This window comes from Diabrotica virgifera, chromosome 4, assembly GCF_917563875.1.
Source record: "Diabrotica virgifera virgifera chromosome 4, PGI_DIABVI_V3a".
NCBI classification, from domain to species: domain Eukaryota; kingdom Metazoa; phylum Arthropoda; class Insecta; order Coleoptera; family Chrysomelidae; genus Diabrotica; species Diabrotica virgifera.
This window is the reverse complement of record NC_065446.1, coordinates 197,572,201-197,586,204: the sequence shown is the minus strand read 5'-3', so window position 1 is coordinate 197,586,204 and position 14,004 is coordinate 197,572,201. Positions and strand designations below refer to the sequence as shown.

At 33.5% G+C, this 14,004-nt stretch overlaps 1 protein-coding gene across 2 annotated transcripts in view; it reads right to left on the bottom strand.

The window, feature by feature from the left end:
- Positions 1 to 14,004, bottom strand: part of LOC114331506 (corticotropin-releasing factor-binding protein) — a 553,233-nt gene that overhangs the window by 491,602 nt on the left and 47,627 nt on the right. The window lies entirely within an intron of this gene.

Here is a 14,004-nt window from a genome sequence, read left to right as displayed (position 1 = left end):
ATCTTATTTTCGATAATTTGTCATTTTTGACCAAGACCAGGACTAAAAAATGTGTCACATTTGTCAGCATTATTCCAATAGTAACGACTGTAAAGACCGAAAATAATCAAAATGTAAAATATTACGTTACCATAGTCATAGTTATCAAATATCTAATACAAACACTGTTGATTGAGTATTCGGGTTGTGCAATTAATTGGAGGGGATACGAGAAACGATCGTGCGCGAATAGCGGAGAAATCTTGCAACTTTCTTAAATAATTCATATTGTCAATTGAAATTATCAAATTGCCTACTCTCATTGAAGAAGAAAAATTATATGTTGTCACAGTATTGATATGATATACAATTATTATACAGGGTGTCCAGAAACTCTACCGACAAACGAAGACAGGAGATTCCTTAGATAAATTTAAGACCATAGTCATTAAGACCAAGATAAATTTAAGATAAATTTTAACCCAGTTCTTCTAGTCCGAAAATGTTTCCTGAGGGAGCTAGAGCTCTTTGAAAATGGCGTCTTGTAATTAGTCTTTCTTAAATAACTCGACAACGCTTTTATTTAGAAAATTGGTACGCATATTTATCTTCCAGAGATAAATCGACTACATTTATTGTGAATTTCTAGTACCGTTTATTGGCGTCCGTTTTGGGTAGGGCAACGGTTATTTTATCGCATAAATTTTAAGTCTTTAACTTTTAAGCATCTTTAACCCTGGATTATTAATTTATGAGGCATGCTAGTATTAAAAGGTACTCTTGTTTTAAGTCGGTAAAACACACCGTTTTCTAGAAAAATCGATTTGAAAATGTTTCGTTTTTTGAATTTCCAAAAAAAATTTCAAAAAAGAACATTTAGAAAAACGAAAACTGGTACGTTTATTTATATTCCAGAGACGAATCGATTTCAATAATTGCGAATTTCTAGTACCGGTCATATGCGTCCGTTTTGGGTAGGTCAAAGGTTATTTTATCGCATAACTTTTTTGTACTTAATTTTTAAGAATTTGTGTGTTTAGATTATTAAATTGTGAGATATTCTAGTACTAAAAGTTACTCCTGCTATAAGTTGGTAAAATACACCGTTTCTATTTGAAAAAATTTTTCAATTTTTTTTCGAATTTAAAAAACGATAAATGTTCAAATAGGTTTTTCTAGAAAACGGTGTGTCCTACCGACTTAAATCAAGAGTACTTTTTATTACTAGAATATCTCATAATATAATAATCCAGTATCAAAAATGCTTATAAGTCCAAAACAAAAAGTTATGCGATAAAATAACCGTTGCCCTACCCAAAACGGACGCCTATGACAGGTACTATAAATTCACAATGGATGAAATCGATTTATCTTTGGTAGATAATTATGTGTACCAATTTTTGTTTTTCTAGATAGAAGCGTTCTGGAGGTATTTAAGAAAAACTAATTACAAGACGTTATCTTCAAAGAGCGCTAGCTCCCTTAGGAAAGATTTTCGGACTAGATGAATTGGGTTAAAATGTCTTAAAATTATATGAGTAATATCTTGTCTTCGTTGGTCGGTATAGTTTCTGGACACCCTGTGTAAAAGTATATTTAATTATTTGTATTTTGCTTGCAGTACTGCATTTTAATATTTTATTTACTACATACAATTGTTTACCTTTTAATAACATAACCTAAATCTGACTTTTTCTTATTATAATTTTTTGGGCTATGTCCTTGACAATTATCCTGCAACCAGAACTAATATAAATGGCCAATATAATTATTAAAAGTGCGAAAAATGTTGCCGAGCTATGAAACCAGGTGTCGCTTTTCCGAACTTGCACGGTCCCAATAAATATGTAAATAACTGCATCGCCTTCACGAAAAAAAAAACGCTTATAGTCGGTTGGCTAAACTCAGACACAACTGGCAAAAAAATAATTACTAAATAGTTAATAATTACTAAGTAGTAAGTAATTTGGCCAATTTTGCCAAACTTGTCAAAAAACAACAAAACTACCTACTAAAATCATTAACCAGTTCTATCTGGGTTTAGCGAACCGACTTTATTAACCACTACAGGGCTGTCGCCAAATTATATTAAAACGTCTATTGACGTTACCCGTCTCGAAAAGGTTAAGGTCCTATTATTGTTTATGTTTCATCTATTCACATTTAGATCTGGATCCCGCGAAGCAAAAAAAAAGTTGTTAAAAATAGTAAAAATAGCTTAACGGTTTAGAGTCGGACAGACTTTGATGTATGGGAACACTGAAACAGGGGAAGTTTTAATTGGGAACGAGATTTTAATTGTGGAACGTGTCATCTTGACAAGTTTATGATTGTGAAAACTAGCAGGTTGTTTTTAAGTTTATTCAATAGAAAACTTTTAGTATAGTATAGTTGATCCAAAAGATGGCATAACCCAGACATCCAAAGTGAAAGTTATCCTTCAACATCAAATTGTTCTATATGGTCCACACAATGTTCAGAAAAAAGTCACACCATTTTGAGCGTCAGGATTGGGGGGGAAAGGGGGAGAAGTCGGTAAATTCGTAGTTTTTTAAGTTTCTCGCCAATATTTCTAAAACTATGCGTTTTAGCATGAACAACCCTCTATACAAAATTGTTCTACATTAAATTTTAAATAAAAAAGGATCTATTCATAATCTTTCTAAAATGAATGGTTCCAAAGTTACGGAGGTAGTATAGTATAACTGGTCCAAAAAAAGGCCCAACCCAAACATTCAAAGTAAAAGTTTTTCAGTAAAAAGTTACACCATTTTGAGCGTCCGGTTTGGGAGGGAGATGGGAGAGAAGCCGGTAAATTAGTAGTTTTTTTAAGTTTTTCGTCAATATTTCTAAAACTATGCTTTAGCGTAGACAATGTTGTATAACAGAATGTTCTATATGAAATTTAAAATAAAAAATGTTTATACATAATTGTTATAAAATCAACGGTTCCAGAGTTACGGAGGGTGAAAAGTCGAGGTTTTCGATACTTTTTATATTTGTTGGGCAATATTTATGATATAACTATACCAAAAACCCAGACATCCAAAGTGAAAGGTATCCTCCAACACCCAATTGTTCTATATGGTCCACATAATGTTCAGAAAAAAGTCACACCATTTTGATCGTCGGGTTGGGGGGGAGGGGGAAGAAATCGGTAAATATAAAAAGTATCGAAAACCTCCACTTTTCACCCTCCGTAACTCTGGAACCGTTTATTTTATAACAATTATGTATAGAACCTTTTTTGTTTTGAATTTTATGAAAAATTTTTTTTTATTGAACATATCTTACGCTAAAGCATAGTTTTAGAAATATTGACGAAAACGTAAAAAAACTAATAATTTACCGATTTTCCCCCCATCTCCCTCCCAAACCATACGCCCAAAATGGTGTAACTTTTTACTGAACAGTATGTGGACCATATAAAACAATTTGGTGTTGAAGGAAAACTTTTACTTTGGATGTCTGGGTTAGGCCTTTTTTTGGACCAATTATACTATTCTACCTCCGTAACTTTGGAGCCGTTCATTTTAGAAGCGTTATGCGTAGGTCCTTTTTAATTTCAAATTTAATGTAGAACAATTTTTTGTAGAGGGTTGTTCATGCTAAACCGCTTAGTTTTAGAAATATTGACGAAAAACCTAAAAAACTAGGAATTTGCAGATTTCTCCCCCCTCTCCCTCCAGATCCGACGCTCAAAATGGTGTGTCTTTTTTCTGAACATTATGTGGACCATATAGAACAATTTGGTGTTGGAGGATAACTTTCACTTTGGATGTCAGGGTTTGGGTCTAACTATATCATACTATTTATATAATATATGAAAAAATGTTTGTCCAACAAATACGTTGGGTATTTTAATAAGTCCGACACGTAGAACTTGTCAAATGACAGGAATTATGTTGGTGGTAAATAGCAGTCTGATTTTTGCATGAGAGTTTAATGAAATGGTAACAAATTAATTGGAAGTTCTGTCCGACAAAATACATAGGACGTTTTCGTAGTCTGCCGTTCGAGACCTGTAACCTGTTTCTAGGGCTTACAACACCGAGCCAAAATCTCAATACCGGTATTTGGTATTTAAAATTTCAAATACCGGGATCCCGGTATTAAAACCGGTATTATGAATAAAAAATATACGCGTTATATTTATACTATCCTCAGTTGTTATATCGACTTGTTATTAAATAATATATGAAACCTATTAAATTTTGTTTTGGAATGAGTAGATGTTGTTTATAACATTCCTAGAGAGTAGGAATAGATAGATACAAAAAATATGCAAGAAAAACTATATTTTTGGTTCTAGGATAAATTTTGCATATTTGCTATTTGCTATTTTAACTTACTGCGACAAATATTTTATATGGATTTAGACCGCTACATATTTTCAATTATTATTAATAATTCAGAAAATAAGTGAGCCTAATTTATACACCACAATACACAAAAAAATGAAAAATAGATCTGAAAATGTAAAAACAATTCTGATTAATAAATCTTTCGGCTTATTTATAAAATAAAATAGTCTAATTTTAAATATTTAAGAATTTTTGAACTCAATTTTAAGAACTCATTTTATTTTGTATACACGAGATTTAATAATTTGGTTGTAGAAGCTGATATGTATCACCATTCGCCTTAAATTAACGAAATTCACGCTTTAGAATCGCATAGAAAGCGATATACGTGACTTGTATGTGTAATGATTAGTAATGAATGTGTAATGAATAAATATTTTTTACAATGATATTTGATATAAATAATTTCTTGTAATAGCAAAAAATATCTTAGAAGAAAGTTTATTGTGCATCAATTCCATTTTTATAAATTAAGTTAATACCGAAATACCGGTATTTTTATTATAAATACCGGTATCGAATACCGGAAAATATCGTCCGTGATCCCGGTATTCGGGATCCTGGAATCCCGGTATTGTAAGCCCTACCTGTTTCACAACTAAAACTTCCCCTGATCCAGTGTCTCCGTACATCAAAGTTTGTCCGACTAGACACCCAGAACCGTGCGGTAGATCTTTTCAATATGATGCAAGTCTTCGAAATGCCGCCCCCTAAATATTATTCAAATTTAAATTTTATTTTTATAAAATGAAACTACACAAAATGAACGTAAACTTTTATGTTAAAAACAAAACATAGGTACTTTAAATTCAATGAAATATTTATGAACTTTAATTAACATTTACAAAAATTAGAATTTTACCCTTCTGACTTTAATTTTGGCAAATTCGTCAAAGTTCTATTGAAATAGAAATGAGTGCTAATTTTTTTAGATTTGTTTGTCTTATGCAGCTTCGTAAATAGTTTTTAATCATTTTTAATTTTGAAAAACTCCTTTCCACACTAACTACCGAGACAGAGGGTAATAATGAAATTATTAGTGATATAACTACATTTAGGTATAAAGAAATTAGGGTATTTTGGCACAAATAGTTCAAAACATCTAAAGGTTTCATGGAGTATGGTATCGTTTGGGACATACCATGCAATTCTTCTAAAAGATAATTTGCCTCTATATCCGATTCTTTTTCTATTGAAAATATTGAATTTGTACAATATTTTTCTAGTATTTTATCATCTATTTCCCTCAATTTGAAAATATATAAAAATTTAAAAGTTTTATTATGAGTTTCTAGAAGCGAACATCGATCAATTAAAGAATTAATGAAAATGTGTAAAATATAGATGAAAAAAATTATTTTAAATTTATGTTCCTCTGTTGAGAGCTGATCCACAGGTTTTTCGTAATCAAATTGACGCTTTTTTCTCCTGACTCAAATTTAATTTTCAGCTGAAAATTCGAAACTTACAGGTATCAATATTTTCTGCAATTTCAATTTCATTAGCAGTAATTTTCATTTGGTCATAGCCAGAATGTATGTAACTTTTCATTTTTTCTATAGTTTCTGACAATATTTTTACACAATCTGACAAATTTATAGTTGCAACATCTTTGAGACTGAATTTATATAGAATAAAATAGCATGTCAAAGAACTACCTACACGGTAAATACATTATAATTTTTAATACTTTTTACTAATCTCATTGATTTTAGTTTCTGAATCTTTGTTGACGTCTTCTATTGTTTCGAATAAGACATCATATATTTCACAAAATTTAAATCTAAAAGGTTTCAATGCATCTACTCGACTTGACCATCTAGTACCTAGCACTCAACAGTTTTAGAGTTAGTTGTGAAACATGTTTTTTCAGAACTTCCCAACGCTTTGTAGAACCAGAAAAAAAGTGCACAGTTCTTGTATAATACAAAATGTTGTTCCTGTATAAGCAGACGCTGCGTCATTTATGACTAAGTTTAAAGAGAGGCATGCGCATGGCACGTAAAACGCTCTCGGATATTTTTCAAGTATTCTGTTTTGCACACCCTTTCTTATTCCTCTCATATTGACCCCACTATCATTGTCCTCTGAGCAGTTTTAAATCAAAATTTTCCAAATTTGTCAAAATAAAGTCAATTAAACCTTCACCGGTTGAATATTTTCGGCTGTCACTTGGTCCAATATGTATTTTTAATTATCGAAGGGCTCAATTTGTATTTTGATTTTACTGATTATGCCGCCCCCCTTGTGATGCCGCCTGATGCGACTGCCTCACCGCATCATAGCACGGCACGGCCCTGTAGACACCGTTATTAACAAATTTTCAGCTTGCTATTAATTACCTTTTTTTGGTACGCAGGATCCAGGCCTAAATGTTAATTCAAACTTCAGATTAAAATAAAATAATTTTTATTAACTTTGATTATTGGACATACATCCAAACACGCAAAAATTACTATTTTTTAATTCAAACCGACATTTCTAGTTTTAAACCGAATAATGCAGAGATGAGCATAAAAATGATACAATTAAAAAAATAATTGAAATGTCAGGTATACAATCAAATCAGACAAATGATTTTTGTGAATTTATTTAATGAAAAATAATTGCTAAATACAATGTTCTCCAGTGTTATTTCTGTTCCAAAGAGTTATATTTTTTCGTAATTGCAAACTCGGTTTCTGGCGGCCGTAAAAACGGATGGGTATCCGCTAAAATAATTTTGAAACATTTGAAATTTCGGGTACCTAACATCAAGTTGATGTTCTCACAAAGACTGCTTTTAAAAAATTATAAAAAGTGTAAGTACAAAATTATTTTTAACCACTAATTTCACATTTAAGCAATTGACACAGCACACATTTTATGGAAAATATAATGTCATACCACTGCAATGAAATTTACATGAATATATTAGTATAGTAATTACAATCATTTCATATCATTGCGGCAATTATGAATTTTGGTTCATAACAGCGTAAGCTGATATAAGCAAATCTAAAATCAAATTCCGTGAGTTAAAGTGAGAAAAAATATTTTGCGAATCGGCAGTTCATAAATCATTCTGCGGGTATTAAGGTACCTTATCAGGGCCTATTTTACCACCAGGCTCGTGAAGCACCTGCCTTGTATTGCAATTAGGTCTGGATCCTGCGTATGAAAAAAAGTTAATTAATAGCAAGCTGAAAATTTGTTAATAGCTTAACGGTGTCAAGTCGGATAAAATTTGATATATGGGAACACTGGAACAGGGGTAGTTTTAATTGTGGAACAGGTTAAAAATTTGGAACGGTCACACCACGAAAACGGCACATTTATTTTGTCCGTAAGAACAGACTTAAACTCTTCGAATATATATTAAACTCTCATGCAAAAATCAGACTGCTATTTACCACCTGTCATAATTCCTGTCATTTGACATATTCTATATGTTCCACTCATTAAAACGCTCATTTGGTGATAAATAGCAGTCTGATTTTTGCATGAGAGTTTAATATCTGTTCGAAGAGTTTAAGTCTGTTCTGTCGGACAAAATAAATGTGACGTTTTTGTGGTCTGACCGTTCCAAATTTTTAACCTGTTCCACAATTAAAACTTTCCCTGTTCCAGTGTTCCCATATATCAAAGTTTGTCTGACTAGACACCCTTAAGCTATTAACAAATTTTCAGCTTGCTATTAATCAACTTTTGTCCTACGCGGGATCCAGACCTAAATGTCCTGTATTACAATAACAAAATAGATTTTTAAAATTCTTTCATTTTACGAACAGAAGTAGAACACAAGTACATCTCCGTCATCTCCTATAGAAAACGACAATGTCAATAACTCTTTTTCTAGCGGAACATTTAAATCTGTAATTTCAACAATATTTTATAAATAATCGACCGAAATAATTTATTGATAAAACTAGTGAATGTGTTACACAACTGGGCAATAATAAAACCAGACATTTGCAAAGTGCGATTTTTTATAAAATGAAAGCTAATAGGGTAAAAGATCTTCGCGAGTGGATAGTGTATATTCCTAAATGTAGTCAAGTTTATTGTTACGTTTGAAAACTGATTTCCACGAAAATTATTGTTCTTCTAACTTTCGATGGATATAATGGCTGGAAAAATATCAATATGACAGTTATTCAACATGAGCGATCTCCTGAACATATTTCATCAATCGGTATTAGTCAAGAGAAGTAGTACAGCAGAACCAATTATTGTAACATTTATGGAAAAAAATTATTTAGAAGAAAAGTAACATTGGAGAAACGTTCTTCAACGAATAATAGCAACCATTAAATGTTTGTCCAAGAACGGTATATCCTTTTATGGTTCAACAACCAAATTATTTGCAAAAAAAGAATAAATGACATATTTACAGTGCCCAAAATATAACTAGAATTAACAGCATAAGTCCCAGGATTGCGTACCTCATCTTCAAATTAAATGCAAGATATAACCTTAAGATAATCCAGACATATGCTCCAACGACTAGCCACTCGGATGAAGAAACTGAAATATTTTATGACGACCTACAAACAGCATTACATACTACACCAGCATACTACACAATAGTTATGGGCGACTTTAACGCGAAAATGGGCTTTAAACAAGATGATGCAGAAGTAGCAATGGGCAAGTATGGCTACGGCGAAAGAAATGAACGAGGGCAAAGACTGCTTAACTTCTTACACCAGGAAAATTTATCCGTGATGGACTCTTTTTTCGATAAAAAGCCTCAGCGTAAATGGACATGGATAAGCCCAGATGGCAGTGTCAAAAATGAGATAGATTTTATCATAACGAACAGAAAAGAAATAATTAAAGATATTGAAGTACTTAACAAATTTTCGATAGGAAGCGAACACAGATTAATCCGAGCAAGGATGCAATTAAATGTCAACTTGGAAAGAACAAAGATGATCTTCAAAACACGAAAGAAGAAATGGATTCCCCCAGAAAACAACGACCTCTATGAAGATATACTAACCAGACGTATACAAGACTTAGAAAACGAAATAGAAGACATCGAACTAGCAAATAATCTCATAACGGAGGCACTTAAAGAAACCGAAAGGGAGTGCTGCCCGACGGTCGTGACCCATAAAGAAAAATTAAACCAAAATACCAAAGAGTTAATAAGTAAAACAAGACAACTGACGGAAACATACGACTCCAACTACACAACACTGAAGAAATTAGATAAAGATATCCACCGGTCAATCCGAAAAGACATAAGAGAAAACAATACAAGAGAAATAACTCAAATAATTCAAGAAAACAAAAGTTTAAAAGTTTTGCGGCGAAATACGAATAACATTGGCAACAAAAATATGTACAGAATAAGAAATAAAGACAACAGCATTGCTACGGATAGAGCCAAAATCCTTAAGGTTGTCGAATCGTTTTATCGCGAAATGTATGAGAGCACCAGCGCAAGGCAAGATCAGCTCCTGTCCAAAATCACAAACCAGGGATCAGAATTAATGCCAGAAGTAACACCATACGAAGTTAAAAAGACACTTTCAGAAATGAAAAATAATAAATCCCCTGGCGATGACGGAGTAGTGATCGAGGCAATCAAACAAGGTGGAAATAAAATTATCCAGGTTTTGGCCAAACTTTTCACCAAATGCATTTACCAAGGAAAAACGCCTTCTCAATGGAACAATGCAGTCATTGTTTTATTGCACAAGAAAGATGACATAACAGATATAAAAAACTACCGTCCTATCAGTCTGCTATCACACATATATAAACTTTTCACAAAAATTATCAAAAAGAGACTGGAGGCTAAGTTAGACTTTTATCAGCCTAGAGAACAAGCTGGCTTCAGATCCGGTTACAGCACTAACGACCACTTACTGGTAATAAAAAACTTGATCGAGAAGTCTGCAGAATACAACACACCATTGGTACTGATATTCGTGGACTACGAGAAAGCGTTCGATACCATAAACCAGCAGAAAATGTTAAAAGCATTGACAGAATGCCGAATAGATTATCGCTATACTAACATGATAAAATATATCTACCACAACGCAACGGCTAGCGTAAGACTATCTGATCAACAAACAAATAAATTCTGTATACAGCGAGGACTACGGCAAGGAAACACCATCTCACCAAAGCTGTTCACAACCCTTTTGGAACACAGTTTTAAGAAGGCAGATCTGAACGATTATGGTATCGACATAAATGGAGAGAAGCTCAGTCATTTGAGATTCGCAGATGACATCGTCCTTATAGCCGATCGTATGGATGATACAATAATAATGTTGAACAAGTTATATCACGCTTCCTTAGAGGTCGGACTAAAGATTAACGTCAACAAGATGCAAATAATGACTAATCTGGTGCTAAATCGTAATATTGTTCTTGATGGAATGAATATTGAGCAGACTGCATCTTATAAGTACTTGGAACATAAAATTTGACTGGGAAGAGATAACCAGACGTGCGAGCTCCCACGTCGCATAGGATTAGCCTGGGCAGCGTTTGGTAAACTGAGCTATGTATTTAAATCGGACTTACCCATATGCCTGAAAAGGAAAATCTTTGACCAGTGTGTATTGCCTGTACTCACTTATGGAGCGGAAACATTAACACTCACAAAAAAGGTAGTGAACAAGATTCGCATAACTCAAAGGGCTATGGAGCGCCAGATGTTGGGTGTCTCCCTGAGGGACCGAATCCCAAACGAAGAAATACGTCGTAGAACAAAAACGGGGGACGCCGTCGAAAGAATCGCGTCGCTTAAGTGGAATTGGGCAGGACACGTCGCCAGATTGTCAGACAACCGATGGACAAAACGTATTGTCGAGTGGAGGCCACGAGAAGAAGCACTACGGAGCAGAGGACGACCACCAACCAGATGGGCTGACGATCTGAAACGTATTCTCGGCAACTGGATGCAAGCCGCACAAAACAGATGAAAGATGGAAAGAGCTGAGGGAGACCTATGTCCAGCAGTGGACGCGTACGGGTTGATGATGATGATACAGTGTTATATATATTTTGGCTATCAAAATAAATACTGATTTAAAGTTTTTCACAGTCATACAGGTAGCCCGATCAAAGAAAAATTTGACCCCAAAAAAAATAAAGGCAGGATGAAAATTTGGGAATAGGTAGCTGAAATTGTCTGTTATTATATAAGAAAAAGTTTACAATTCTACATCCCCTCCATTTTACAAAAATGGAGGGGAGTACTCCCTATCGAAGGTGAAAAATATACGTTCAAAATAAGACCTGGAATTGGATAAAATAATTAATTCTAAAGAACTTTTTTTCTATAGAGTTTTTTCGCACAAAGTCAATACTTTTCGAGTTATTTGCGAGTGAATATGTTCATCTTTAACAAAAAAAAATGTTTTTGGACGGTTTTTCGGAGATAACTCAAAAAGCAAGTATTTTATGGAAAAAATATTTTTAGGAGAAATATAGCCTATGAAAAGTTGAAAAAAATGGTGTATGCATGAGGTCTGTAAACCCAGTAGAAACAGAGTTGTAGCTAATGAATAGGTTCTTCTCCGTCAAATTCCAAATTTAATATTTCAATGTAGAGCACTTTTCGGGACAAATTCATTTTAACTTTTTTAAAGTATTTAAAAAAAGACTAAGTTTTCACTCTAATGGCATATAAAACAACGTAATTTTACTCTACATCCCACCAGACTGAAAACAATGGGAACCTTCTCAGGTTACACCTCCGAGGCTTCTACAATTTGCGAGCCATACGGATGTTGAGACTAAGGAAGATGAGGGAATTTTACAATTTATAATTCACATCCCATCTGCTCAGCGCGGTAAAGTGCCAACGAGAATGGTTCCCTTCGTACTCCAATCAGAGTAAAGATGTAAATCAAAAATGAATAACCATTTTCAATTTCGTTGCAAAACAAAAATACAGCCGCATCATATTCTAGTCCAATCAGAGAGTGCAGCAAGCACCTCTACCAGATTCAAAACTTATTAGCCTCTCATCAGGAGGCACATATGCTGCTCTCTCTGATCCAACCAAAACAAACCCCGGCGTGCAGTCACGGATTGCAACGAAAAAAGTTTTATCTTTGTTTTTTAAAAAAACTTCTAACATTAAAAGTAAGTGAGTTACGCTCAAAATATTGTTGGTTCCTTTTTTTTGCTAAAAAAATCGCGAAAATCACCCCCTAATTCTTCTTCTTCTTAAAGTGCCTATCCGTTCCGGATGTTGGCGATCATCATGGCTATCTTGACTTTGTTTACCGCAGTGCGGAACAGTTCAGTGTTAGTCGTGTTATACCACTTACGTAAATTTTGAAGCCAGGAAATGCGTCTTCTTCCCGGTCCTCTTTTACCATTTACCTTCCCTTGGAGAATCAGTTGGAGAAGGCCGTAACGTTCTTGATTTCTCATTACATGTCCTAGATATTCTAATTTATTTGTTTTTATGGTTATGAGAATTTCACACTCTTTCCCCATTCTACGCAGGACTTCCACATTGGTAATTCGGTCAACCCAGGATATACGTAAAATTCGCCTATAACACCACATTTCGAAAGCTTTGAGCCGATTCATAGATGCAACAGTTAGTGTCCATGCTTCCATTCCGTAGAACAGAACTGAGAATATATAGCATTTCAACAGACGGTATTTTGTTTTTAATGCTATGTCTCGACTGTTGAAAATGGGTCTCATTCTAACGTATGCTGCTTTCGCTTTTATTATTCGCTGTTTAATTTCTGTTGAGTGGTCCCTTTGGCTATTTAAATTCGTACCCAGATATGTATGTTGCTGAACTCTTTCGATATTGTGTTGGTTGATTGTAAGTTGAGCGTTTAGTATTGGTTTCTTATTAATTTTCATAAATTTGGTCTTCTTTATGTTAAGAGCTAGTCTGTATCTGTTGCTGACTTCTGTTATACGATTTGTTAATATCTGTAAATCATTTAGATTATCGGCAAAAGCTATGGTGTCATCTGCATATCTAATGTTATTCAACCATTCACCATTTATTAATACTCCTTTGGCACAACCGTCTAAAGCTTCCTTAAATACCCATTCAGAGTAAATATTGAATAGTAGTGGATATAAAATATAGCCCTGTCGTACTCCTCGCTCTATTGCAATTTTATCAGTTAACTGGTCCTCTATTTTGATTTTGGCCGTTTGATTGTAATAAATGTTTCTGATAATTCTTAAATCTTTACCCCCTAATCTAGACCCCCTAATTAGCATCACAAATAAATTTTATCATTACCACTTGACAAGTTATTTTGCCTAGGTATTATTTTTATGATCTGTAAGTTTCATCGGTTCAAAGGGCTTATTTTTGAAAAAGCTGTATTTAAAATGTCTTGAACGAGTAAATAATCACGAATTTAGGCAAATTTTGAACAGCCATAGCATAACCAATTTTTGTCTAACAAGAAAATAAAAAATCAAAAATATTCAGAAAAGCAAAACAAACATTTTATTACTGTTTGAGATTTTTGGTATTACTAATAATTTTTAAGTTAATTCCATAAAAAAATCCATTTTTTTTAAGAATTAAAAATAGTTATTTTCCTAACAAATGCAGAAAGTCATTCTTTTCCGCACGCGACTGCAGTCGAGTGCGGAAAAGAGACTTTCTGCAAGAGTTAGGGACAATATTTTTTCTGACAGTCTTTAAAAAATACCAAAT